The following is a 13,117-nucleotide window of genomic DNA, read 5'->3' on the forward strand; positions in this document are numbered from 1 at the left end:
TTGTCTCTGTTCTGCTCCCTTCCTCAGACCAGCCCCCGATGGTCACAGTCTGGCATGCGTGGGACCAGTTAGAGTGACCTGGGCCTCTCTGGACCCCCCGAAGTTGGAGGGTATGGTGACAGCGTTGTGGGGGGAAGAGGAAAAGAGGAAGGTCTTCACCTGCCCCCCGCCACCCCCCCGCCACCCCCCCCCCCCGTCCATTGTGAGTAGGGTGCTCCTGTGCTGGGTGTCCCAGGACAGACAGGCAGGCACAGAGACCCCCTGCGGCAGCTTGTCCAGGTCCCAAGTGAATCAGGCGTAGGCTGCGGGGAGGGGAGCGTGGACGGGGGTGCCTCGGGGGGACACGCCGTCTGTCCCTGCAACAGGAGGGTGGGCTGGAGGAGGAGGTCCAGGCCTGACTTCACAGGCTCCCGTCTTCCCGCTTCGTCCTTCAGCACACAGCTGCAGGGCCGGCGGGGCGGGGGGTGGGGGTGTGTGTGGTGTGTGCGCCTGCGACCTCAGGCCCCCTGCCCTCCCCCACACTTGGCACCACAGTCCCCGCCAGGCACCAGCAGTCCTCCAGCAGCGGGGGCTCCAGGCCTGGTCTCTGCAGCCGGACTCCTCCGGGCCCACAGCCTCGGGCTCCATCACCTCGGGCTCCACCTCCCGCTCCTTGGCTCTGGAACCAGGACGTTCAGGCCTCTGGATGTTGCCTCACTCGTCATTGGCTCTTCCAGCCAAAGTCCCCACCCTTGCCCTTTCCCAGTGCCCCCCCCACTGCCGCCCCAACTTCCTAAAGCGCCTCCCCTGCCTGCCTGCAAGTCACCCGACTGGGCGCCACCGAGTGCAGCCTGACCCAGACCCCTCACCCAGCTCTCCCAGTACCAAAAACATCTGAGGACCTGGGGTGCCTGGGCAGCTCCAACAGCAGCCTCGGGGCTGCAAACCCCCATCTGGTCCCGGCCACACACTCCAGCCACCACTCTGGCACATGGAAACACGCACACGTATGTGCACACGCACACACGCATGCATGTGTATATGCATAAGCGTGTGCACATCTGTGCGCAATCATGCATTTGTGTCCACACCCACGTGTGCACTCTCCCACCATTCAGTTGGCTTTGCGCCCCATGCACCTTCCTCCTGGGCTCCGCCTGCCTCTCCCACACCCACAGGGACCCATCCCCCCGACTTGGGACTCGCTAGTTCCCCAAGGTTCTTTCCAGTGTAGCCACCCAACCCCCTCCACACCTGTCAGGACAGCGGCACCTGCCTGATCTCAAGACTTGGCATCTGATGCTTGGGTATTATTTACGGTCAAGATTAAAACCAAACCAAACCGGGACGCCTGGGTGGCTCAGTTGGTTAAGCAGCTGCCTTCAGTTCAGGTCATGATCCCAACGTCCTGGGATCGAGTCCCACATCGGGCTCCTTGCTCAGTGGGGAGCCTGCTTCTCCCTCTGCTCTGTCTGCCTGTGCTCGATCGCTCTCCCTCTCTCTCTGATAAAAAAATAAAATCTTAAAAAAAAAAAAAGTTAAAAAAAAAACCAAACCAATCCCCTGCTCCTGTCTGAAATTGGTGAATGATTGGCGGGGAGGGGGGATCCCCACCGATGAGGCTCAGCCTCGCTGGGAAAGGGACTTTCCTTAGAATGAGCGAAGGCATCTTGTATCAGCTCTTAACGGTTTGGGAAGGGAAGCAGAAGAGCTCTTTACTGTAATTCGAACAGCTAAATTATTCATCAAGAACAGCAGGCAGAGATTGGACAATGACCTGAGAGACAGGAGGCCCCGAGCCCAGTCCGTGACCCAGGCCTGGGACCATCTCCCCCTGCTCCTGAGGGGTCTGCTGAGTTAGAGGGGTCCGGGGAGAGAGTCACACTGGGGGTCCCACAGAGTAGGAAGAGCATCATTCCAGCTGGGAGATGGGGGTGGGGATGGGGGACACTGAATCAAAGGGTTCTGGCCACATAGGGGGCCACAGTGAGAGGTGTCCCTGGTCCCTTGAGGACTTGTCCTGATGCAGGGGTCTCCCCAGCTCTGGCCAGGCCCAGACCATGGCAGGCTGGCCCTGTCTTGAGATACCAGGGTTTAAGGTGCCTGGCTCCCCACGCAGACTCCCTTCTGCAGCCTACAGCTGTCCCTGCTGACCTGACGTGCCTGGGGTGGGAAGGAGGTGGCCAGAGTCCTGTCCAAAGTTCAGGTACACTCCCCCAGATGGTCAGGAGGGGGAGGCACGGGACAGATGGACATCAGAGCTCGTCCCTCAAATGCAAAACACAGGCGGCTCCATGTCCCTTCACCTCTAGTCTGGGACAGGGAGGGCTGTGGGGTGAGGGACGCTCACCCCAGCTCTCCCGTCCTGCCTGGTCAGCCCCCATGCCCTGTGCTCTGACCCAGAGGGAGGCCGGGACAGAGAGCTCAGAAGTTTCGAGCATTGTCCTTTCTTCCTTCCAGCTCTGCCTGTCCCCAAGGAAGGAGTGACCAGAGGAGCAAGGGGAGGTGGGGACGGGCCCAGGGCCCAGTTGTGGTGGTTGGGTAACATCTCCCACGTAGGAGTCTCCCTTCCCCACAAGGAAGCCTTCTGGGGGAGAGGTGAGACTCTCTGCTGAGTTCCTCCCGCCCCCAGCACCGACCGGCGGGCGCTCTGTGGATGTGAATGAGCGCAGGTGATGGACAGATGGACGGAGGGAGCGGTGGACCTGGAGGTCCATCAGCCTGCGCGGGGCCTGAGCCCTGCCAAGTGCGTGTCCGGGAGAGACAAAGAGGAAAAGCAAGAGAAGTAGAACCAAAGCGGGGGTGTCTAGTGGTGGAGAACCTGCTGAGATGGGGGGTGAGAAGTCTGTGCTCCCTCTTGGTGCACCGGAGGGAGGCCCAGGACTGGGGCGGGGGGTGGGGGGGCAGGGGGGTGGAGGAGGGAGGCCCAGGAGGAGAGGGAGGAGGAGCAGCAGGAGGAGGGAGGCCCAGGAGGGGGAGGACCCAGCCTTTTGGAAAGTGGAGCCCTGGGGGCAGCACGTGCTGACTCACCCTCCTGCCTTCAATTTTCCCTGTTTCCTGGGGATTCTCATTTTATTTTCGGGAAAGCTGCCTGCTCCGTGACTAATTTGTTCTTAAACAAACCAAACCCAGGCGGTGGGGAGGCCAGGCGGGGCCTGAGTCACTCTCCGCCCAAGGGGACCACACCTCAGCTGTGGGCCTGGGCCGCCCTCCAGCTCCTGGGAGACCCTCCCACCCGGGTCTGAGGGTGGCTCCCCGCTCCTCAGGGAAGCAGTGCTGGGGGGCGGGGGGCGCCTGGCCTGCCAGGGATCCCCAGCGGCTGAGGGAGCTCCTCAACTGTCCCCTGCCTACAACAGCCTGGCCTGCAGCCAGTGCTCAGGTCGCATTTGACTGACCCACTGATGACTTGGGTTCCCTCCCTCTCCTGTCCCACACGCCCTCCTGGAGCCCTTCCCTCCCACGGCCCTTCAGTTGGGTGACACACACTTACTAGCAGTTCCCTTCCCCAGGACCACATCCTAAGCCAGACACAATGGTAAATGCAATCTCTGAGTGTGCATGACTGTCGCTCTGTCTCCCCCACCCCTGGGACGTGTTGGGGGGGGCTGGTGGGGGGCTATTAATTGCTTTGCCATCAGGGCGGCTCAGACCTGTCCACCTGGTAGCACAGCCTGGTGGGGAAGCAGCCTGCCAACCCGGCACTCTACCAGGCATCGGGGAGATGCTGGCCCCTCCGTTTTACAGAAGAGGAGCCCGAGGCTCGGAGAGGCCCAATGTCACTAAAGAGCAGATGCTGCATTTGAACCCAGACCTTTGCACACGTCCAGTACCCTAGCGGGCCATCTGCTGCCCTCTACGGGGGCTATGAAGGGGGAACAGGCCAGAGGGCAGCTCAGCCATGGGCCTGGTGGTGCAGGAAGATAGGGGCCAGCATGGGAGGGCGGAGGGAGGCAGGGGTGTTTTCTCTGGCTCCAGCCCCAGTCTGGATGTCCCTACTCAACCCAAGTCTCCTGGGTGGGACTTGGGCAGACAGGCCATGGCATATGGAAGAAACATGTTTCTATTGTTCATCTCGCCCTTTTAAAATTTCAACTTTTGTGGGTACATAACACACGCGCCGAGTAATAAAGTGCCTGCGGTTTGCAGATAAACGGACCGACACGCTCTGGAACATGGGAGAACACTGCCCCCCAGCCCAGCGGGCTGCACGCAGGGACTCTCGCAGAGCAGGTGCCCAGTAAACCCTTCTGTGCCTGAAGGCAAAGGAGCTCCAAGCCCCGTGTCCCTGGGCGGGGGCGGCGCCCAGGGACCGACTTTCTCCAGGGTCAGGACGCAGACAGACCCCCTTGCCCCAACCGGTGCCCTGCACCCCCACCCCTGGGCAGGACCGGAGGGACTTGGCTGCGGCAGGCCTCCTGTCCCGGGCAAAGCCCCCCTCACTCCCCCCCCCCCCAGGCGCCACCTCCCCTGGGTGGCCGCGAGGGCTCAGGGAAGGGGGCCGCTCCGCGTCGCCGCAGTCGCGTGGCCACAGCTTCCCAGCGTGTCCCCCTCCCGGAGGCCCTGAGCGCTTCTCGCCGCGCCCAGGGGCGGGTGGGCGACCCCGCGCGGCCCCTGGCCAGGCGGCCCGCTGCGTCCCCAGCTGCGCCGCCCGGAGCGCGTTTCCAGGAAGCGGGAGCCTGAGCCGGCGCGAGTTCCCGACAGCCCGGCCGGGCGCGGAGAGCTGCTGCCGGGCCGCCGCCACGGCTGCGTCCACACCAGCAATCAATGCGCGCGGCTCCCCTCGGACTCCTCTCCGCCTAGCGCAGCGCTGGCACCAGCGGGGGCACCGCGCCCGCCCCGCCGCGCACGGGTCCTGGGCTCCTGTCGGGGCGGCTCCCTTTCTCCCTGGGGGGACGGGTCACTTGACTCGCTTGCCAAATGAGAGCGATGGTTACCACACCCCCAGGGCTGCGGGGAGCAAGGACCAGGACCCATCCTGCACACCCCCAGAGTTTTAACTGCCTCTCGGAGGACGCTCGGGCTTGCAGGGGGGCCCAGTGACCCGAGGTTGGACCAGCCAGCAGCTCCCCACTAAACTAGTACCTTCTCTGCCTGCCCGGCCTCTGCTTCTTAAAAGGGGGGTTCCGAAGAACTCCAAAAGAAGCCGCAGGGACTTCCCCAAGCCCAGGGTTGCCCCCCCCACTCCACCCCCCACCCCCACCCCCCACCATGTGCATCCCTGTGCAGAAGCTGGGAGCCAGGGCGATAGGGGGGAGACTTCTGGGCCTCTCAGCTCACCTGCCAGCCCCTCCTGGTTTGGGGAGACTGGTGGGGAGAGCAGACGGAAGGAGAAGACAAAGACCGGGTGGGAGACAGGGAGACTGAGCCTTCCGGAAGGTGCGGGCATGGCTCCCCCGATGTGGGGGAGGTCGGTGGGGCAACAGATAGAGAGGGCTGGGGCCCCAGTCCCTTCCTGGACCTAAAGCAAGAAGAGACGGCGGGGGGGGGGGGGTGCTCCTGGTCTCACTAGGTGGCCTGTGTCAGCCCCCAGTTTCCGTCTTTGCCAGGGAAGCCCTGAAGAGGGGTTCTAATGGGGGGCCTAGCACCAGAGTCAGAACAGGAACCATAAAAGCGTTGCAAGCCCCCATCAGTGTTTCCTTCCCCCCCACCCAGGGGCCAGGGACCCTCTGTTCACCACGGATGTGGAAAAGAAGCCCAGGTCTGGAAAGAAACCTGGGTCTAAGCCTCCCCCACCTTCCCCCATCTGCCTCTTCTGACTCACTGGCCCAGGGTCCTGCTTCCCCTGGGATGGCAGCATGGAGGGGTGACTCCAGGGGTCACCCAGGCAGAATCAGAGGCGGGGGCTGGGGGGGGGGTCTGTGGGCATTTGCGATGGGATGGTGAGTGTTGCTTGTGGACCTCGAATTCACAGCAGGGTGTCTGGAAAGGGCAGCTAGGGGGTTTGAGTCCCTTGGTGCTGTCGGTGGTGGCTGGGCAGTGTTCGTTTGAAGAGGACCCAGGTCTCAGGTAAGGCACGGGGTCTTAGCTTTCTGGGGGACCGTCCTGCTTCAAGGTCCAAGGAGGATGACCTTCCTGCCCGAGTCTCCATGGCTCTCCGGCCCCACCTGGAGTGCGTCCGTTCCTGCGTTCCTTCAGGCTCTTGCCCAGCTTTGCTGAGTGCCCCAGCAGGGCGGGTCTCCCCCTCAACCTGGAGATATGGTGAAGGGGCTCAGGGCTGGTGGAGGGGGGCCCCGTTACTAGCCCGGGCAGCCGTGAGCCCAGGGGAGAATCCCCCAAGCTGGACTCTGGCACCAGAAATCAATTCTTTTAGTTGAAATCTGTATTGATTTTAGAGTCACATGTAGTTATAAGGAATAATACAGAAAGATCTCATATACACTTTGCTCAGCTTCCCCGCATGGTAACATTTTTCAGAACCGTAGGACGACAACACAGCCTGCGTCTTGGCTTTCATATAATCCACCCGTCTTATCCGGAGTCTTACTTGGATCCGTTTGGTTTATATAACCCTGTCTCCTGTGTTGCTCCCCACCATTGCCCTTGGTAACCCATCACACCCCTGCCAGCATCCTGTAGCTTCCAGACCCCAGCAGAAGCCAGTTTTGAGCAGGTAGAAGGTGTTTGCTCCCACACCCCCTCCCAGCCCTGGTGGCCTGTTGGTCACTGCCTCAACCTCCCCTCGAGAGCAGGGGTTGTGTCTCGGCATCTCGCATCCCAGGCTGGGCACACTTCCTGGACTGACGGCCTGTGTTCGCCAGAGGAGGGGGCCGTATGCAAATCTGTGACCCGGAGGACAGACCCTCCCCACCATAGCATGTGTGCTGTGCTCTGGTTTGTGGGGGGCAGGAAGAAAGAAAGTGTGTCCGTGGCGTGTGGGGACATGCTTGGACATACACGGAACACACGGGGAAGGATACCTTTGAAAACAAATTTCATTCTTGCTTGCTTCTGTGATGGGGCAGTAGGTAGCTGGGGGTGGGATGCGTTCCCTTCCCCCGCCTGCTGTAACCAGTTAGTGGCCTTGAACGATAGGAACTTATTATCATATCGCTCTGGAGACCGGAAGTCTCAAATGAGTCCATGGAACTGTGTTCCTTCTAAGGGTTCTAGGGGGAAAATCTGTTTCCTCGCCTTTTCTCCTGCTTCTGGAGGCTGCCTGTGGTCCTTGGCTTGTGGCCCCTTTCTTAGACGGTTTGTTTCTCCCCACCCCACGCCTATGTTGAAGCCCTAACCCCCAACGCCAGGGTGTCTGGAGGTGGGGCCTTTGGGAAGTGGTTAGGGTTAGATGAGGTCATGGTGGTGGAGCCCTAGGAGGGGATTAGTGCCCTTAGAAGAAGAATGACCTGAGCACTTGCTCCCTGTCCCCCAGGGGAGACACCCGAAGCCTCATTGTTTGGACGTGACCTTGGACTTCCTGCCTCCGGAATGGTGAGAGATAAGTGCCGTCGAAGGCCCACGTCCGTGGTACGTATGATGGCAGCCGAGCTCACCGAGACCCCCTTCCTCCATCTGCGGGGCCATCGGGCAGCATCTTCCCGCGTCTCTTCCGGCCTGGTGCATGCCTGTTGCGAGCACCGTGGTGATCACATTCAGGGCCCACCTGGAAGGCCCGGGATTGTCCCACCACGAGGTCCTTAACTCCATCACATTGGCAAAGTCCCTTTTGTCCAAAGAAGGTGACATCATCGCAGGTCTGGGGGATAGGGTGCGGACGTCTTTGGGGACCCCCGAGCCAACCACAGAGGGTGACATTTCTCAGTCAACACTTGTCACATCTCAATTTTGAAACCTATGACTCTTACCTATTGAGACACACAATGCCAGTCAAACTAAGGGGAGGTGAGAGGGGCCCGGAGTGTGTGTATGTGTGTGTGTGTGTGTGTGTGTGTGAGCTGGCGTTGACCCCTCCCTGGGCCCATGCCTCTCCTCTGAGGGAAAGAGGCAGCAATGGATAGAGCCGGGCCTGCGGGGCAAGAGCAACCCGTTGGAGCCCTCGGAGCCTCAACCTTCACCCGGTTCCAGGGAAGGCTGGGATCGCCTTTCCTCCTGGCTCTGCTTGGAGATTAAAACCCTGAACATACCCAAAATGCACCCAAAGCGGTAACCTGTGGTGGTAGAAAAATCGTGACAAAGCCACCCATACGCTTTGTGTCCCTAAGATGTCCTCTCTGCTTCCTCAGCACAGAGACGGAGCAGCCCCTCCTCCCCCAGGTCCCACTTGTCCTCAAAGGCTCCATGCCCTTGGTGCCCTTGGGGCGTCTGCGCCCTGTGGCAGCTGCGGGGCAGGGGGCCTGGGAGTCAGCACCCCCCGACGGCATCCGAGCCGCCTCTGGAATCTCACCTCTGCTCCCTGTCATGGAGTGGCTCAGGAGGCCCCAGGACTGACAGCACGACCCTGGAGTCTGGTGGGAGCGGCTTGGAACACAGTTCTTTCCCCAGACTGGCCACCCATTGTCTTGTCCACACGCACCCCTTTCTCTTCCTTCAGTAAAAGCACCCGGTTTCCATTCCTTGGCCGTTCTTGGTCTTTGTGGCTCACTGATGGGACAGATGACCCCCAGGGCTCCGGAGGCCAGGGATGACCCAGGATGGTCCAGGCAGGACAGGGTTCCCGCACGGCACGGGGACAAGGCCCTCGTAGACTGAGGCCAACCGGCTGTAGCCACCTGGTCCGCCATGAGGGACAGGCTGCCCAGTGGAGGAAGCCCGCAGCGGGGAGCAGAAGGCAGGGAGGGACACCGAATCCGGCTCCAGCTGGGCCCCAGGCCTCGTCCTCCTCCTGTGTGTTTGTCATGTGAGCAGTCTCCTTCCAAAGGCCTTGGCCAGTCGGCATTGGCCTTGGACAGTCCTGACCAGCAGCTACTAGCGGAGCATGTTGGCCATTTGCCGCACGTGCTCTGTGCCCGAGAAGACAGTCCTGCCTGCCCCTGTGGTTGCTGTGATACTAAGAAGAACCAAAGGATCCAGTTAGATCCATGGTCAGCTACAAAGTAACCACTCCGTAGCAGGTGGGTTAGAGCCCTGGTCATCTCAGGGATATGCAGGAATCAAACAAGACCGCTCCAGTTTACAGGAAAAAACCCCAAGACTCCAGCCTTAGCTAGAGTGAGATCAGAACACCCATGTCACGGCGGGAGAGACCCTCTCCCTGTGGACACAGCATCCTGAGATGGTCCCAGTGTGTCACACCCTCTATAATTTCCTCTTTGGGAGTGTGGGCGGAAGCTGGGACGGGGGTCTAAGAACAGAAGCTGGCAGAGGGGACAGGATGTCCCTCCATGGTCATGGCTAAGACTCCCTCTTAGCAGACCGATGCAAGAACATTCCCTTGCTGAAGGGAGGGGCCAGCTGTGTTGAGGCATCCTGTGGGGTCAGGAGCTTTGGCTTCTAGAACTTGAAGGTGGCCTCTGGCCTCTGGCCAGCAAAACCCCCAGGCCGTCAGTCACGCGGCTACAAGGAAAGGAGTTCTGCCCGTAACTGGAAAGAGCTTGGAAGCGGATCTTCCTCTCGGGGAGGCTTCAGGCGAGGACCCAGTCCAGCCACCGTCTTGACGGCAGCCCTGGGAGATCTTAAGCCGAGGACCCCGCCAAACAGCCCATGGACCTCGGACCTAATGCAACCGTCCGCTATTAGGTCCATGTGTCGTGTGAGCCGCCAAGTGCGCGGTACTGTGTTCACAGAGTAGAAAACAAGCATGGAGGTCTGCGGGGTCAGAGAGAGGAGGCACCAGAAGGGACAAAAGGCCACGACTCCCTTCTCACTGGGTTAGCGTGCGATTCCCCAGGGCCCGCTGGTTACTCTGGACGATTACAAACCGCCCTTCCCTTGGTTCAGAGCAGCCCTTCCTCGGTGCCGCTCAATTTCTGAGCGTCAGAACTTGGGAGTGGCTCGGCTAGGCCATCTGTCCTGAGGCCTGTCGTGGGGCAGCTGTGCTCTGAAGGCCGGACGGGGCTGGAGGACCCTCTTCCACGGTGGTCTGTCCACATGGTTGCTGGCTGGAGGCCTCCGTTTTCTCCCCATGAGCCTTACCATGGGGCAGTGGGAGTGACCTCCTGGAATGGGGACTGGCTTCCCCCAGGGCCCAAAGACCAAGTTGGAAGAAGCTGCACAGACCAGCTTGGTTCAGTGTGGGAGGGGCCGGACACCAGGAGACAGGTTCCCTGGGGCCACCCTCCAAGGATGGCAGAGGGGCAGAGGCTGCTGGGGGCGTGGAGATGGCTATGGAAGGAAGAGCGGGACACTTGCAGAGCTAGGGAATTCTCTGAGCCTACGCCAGGACTCTCAGGTGTGAAGCCTCACCCCTCCCCCAGCTCCCTCCTCAGGGAATAATCTGAGAGAAGAAAATCACGGGTCCCAGTCTTGCTTCTCCAAATCGGGCCCTAGACCCCAGAGGTGGGGCCCTGCAGCAAGGGGCCAGGGAAGGGAGGTGTCCCCCGTCTGCCACTCGTCCTGGCTGCAGGGCCCCAGCTTCTCTGAGCTCCTGTCTTGGCGCCGGTGAGTTCCACCTGCTCCTTCCATTGAGAGATGGGGGCCTGGGGCAGGAGCAAGACGGCGTTAACACGGGACTGGCTGCTGCTGTCGGCCAGGCCCCGTGCGGCGTTCCCCCACAGAAACCATGTATGACTCTGACGTGGGGTGCCGTCCACCTGCATTATCCAGATAAGGAAACTGAGGCTCGGAGGTCCCATTGCAAGTGGGGTAGAAAGGGGGGAAGAAGCCTCCCTGATACATCGGGGGTCCTATCGAGGTCCCCGCACCCAGGGCCTCCCTCCCCGAGCTGAGCAAGGAAGGAGGGGGAACTCTGGGGAGGTCAGTGCCGGACAGGGGGTACGGAGCTGGTGGCTGAGGGGCTGAGCCTGGAAAAGGGCTGAATATCCTGCCCTGAGCCATCTGAGACCCCAGCTCTGTCACCACGGGCCGGCTTCCTGGCCGCCAGCCTTCCCGACACTGACCCCGGGGAGTTCGGACTCCTATCCCAGGCGGCACAGGCTTCCTGTGCCATACTGCTGTCTCCTCTGGGGCCAGCCCAACCTGGCTACAGTGGGGATGCTCCCATGTCGGGAGGACATGGGTGATAGGCACCCCAGAGCCCCCCGGGCGCTCAGGTCTCCTCTGCCAAATGCCCCGGGCTCTGGGTCACCAGACAAGGTCCTTGCACTTCAAGGGGAGGGTCTGGTAGGAATGCTGAGGCCACATTCCCGTGGGCAAGAAAGCTTGTGGACCTGGAATCCCAGGCAGGAAGAACACAATCATGTCTGGGTCAGGGAGATCAGGCAGATGCACCCCCCCACCCAGAGGATTCAGGAAGGGCCCCTGGACGGAAACGCAGGAGTGAGAAAACCCAGGTGCTCCCTGCGAAGCCCAGGAAGGGCTGCTTCTGCCCCTCCTCCAAGTTCACTGCCCCACTGGGTCCCACCTATCCGTCCTCGCCACGGCCCCGTGACGGGGCTTGTCCACGCCACTCCCCGGACCCAGCGACGGCAGGTCCCAAATCCAATCGGTGAGCTGCCGTCCGGGAGGACAGAGCAGCTCTCTCTGCACCCCAATGCCCGGCACACCCGCCTCCGTATCCTGGAATCCCGGGGCAAATTCAGGTCTGTGACCCCCAGTCTCCGCGCCGCTCTCACAACGCACACACACGCACACACGGGTCCCCTCGCCTGAGTCGCCTGAGCTCCCACAACTGCACCGGGAAAGGTGACCCTTGCTCCCAAAGAGCTCGGCTACCCTCCTAGTGTCCTGCCCACCCCACCCCTGCCGCCTGTCTCCGCGGCCGTCCCGGACAGCATGAGGGATCCAAAACACAGGCACGGTAACACCCAAGCTCAAGGCAGGCCGTGGCTGGGACCTTGCAGAGCTCGCCTGCAAATAGGAGGCCAAAGAATGCAGTGGGCAGCTTGGCAGAGAGACAGACAGAGCCACCGGGCTTCCAGTAACACGCTGGCCCTGGCCTGACCTCGCCCACCGGCTCAGACACTCAGCCAATAGATGCCTGCTCCTGGGCCCCGGCCCCCGGCAGCACCCAGCCCAACACAGCTGCTGTAGGGCCCTCCTGGTCACCACCCCTTGCCCCCGGCGACAACAGGACTGGAACTGGATCCCTGTGCTCTCAGGGTTCCAGCCGTGCCGGGAAGGGGGTATCTTTAGCTTCCCTTCCTGGAAGCCCACTGGCTCCAGTCCCACCATGGCCCAGCAGCGTCGCCTCCAAGCCAGGCCACCTCCCCCTCTAGCACCGATTCCCCTTGAAAAGGAGCGGCCACTCCAGAGAGTCCTGCTTGGCCATTCGATGCCCCGCAGGGGTTAGGAGCCCACGTCCAGCTTGAACGTGATGCTGCCCGCACAGTTCTCCTTGCTCCCCACTTGAACCCTGCTTGCATCCGGGTATTGGCCCAAAGACACGCCACCCCTCGTCGAATTAGAGGACCTGAAATAGTGACAAGACACGTCCCTTGCCAGAGGAGGAGACTGAGGTCCAGGGGGACGGTGGAAGTGGCCTGGGGGTCCCGGAACGAGTCGCACACAGGACAGGACCTGGGGCTGTTTCAGACACTCTAGAGTGTTTTCCTGGCACCAGGCTGTGAATCATGAAATGACCCGGGCGGGGAATCCTTAATCGCATGACCACCTAGGCACAAGGATGAGCACAGGAGGTGCGGGGCTCTGAGAAAGTGGGATCCGGAGAGCTGGGGGGGGGGGGGGGACCGGCTGGAGTCCTCCCTCAGCAGGGGAGCGCCCACCTGCTGGGCCTCTCCCAGGAAGAGGGCCGGGGGCAGGACCTGTGATAAGGAGCTGGGTCAGCCACAGGGCAGGAGAGGCCGTCTGGAGCTCACACCACAGGCAGCCCTGAGGCCTCAGGAACTGGGTAAGGGTGCAGAGAGCCCCTGGCCCAGGAACGAAAGCAGTCAGGTCAGGCCAGACCTCATTTCCTGGCCAAGAAGACAGTGTGGACTGTTCTCCCAAGACCGGGATGGTGGTGGTGGGAAGACTGGGGAAGTCTGCGCTCTGCCCCCCAGGGGCTCGTAGCTCGGGCTGGGGGAGAGGGTGGAGTAGGCAGGCGAGGTGGGGACGGTGAGAGCCCAGCCAGCTACACCGCAGCCAGAGTGCAAGGAATGGCAGAAAGCAGGAGGGAAGGAAGCCC

The sequence above is a fragment of the Mustela lutreola genome, chromosome 15 (genome assembly GCF_030435805.1).
Source record: "Mustela lutreola isolate mMusLut2 chromosome 15, mMusLut2.pri, whole genome shotgun sequence".
Taxonomy (NCBI): domain Eukaryota; kingdom Metazoa; phylum Chordata; class Mammalia; order Carnivora; family Mustelidae; genus Mustela; species Mustela lutreola.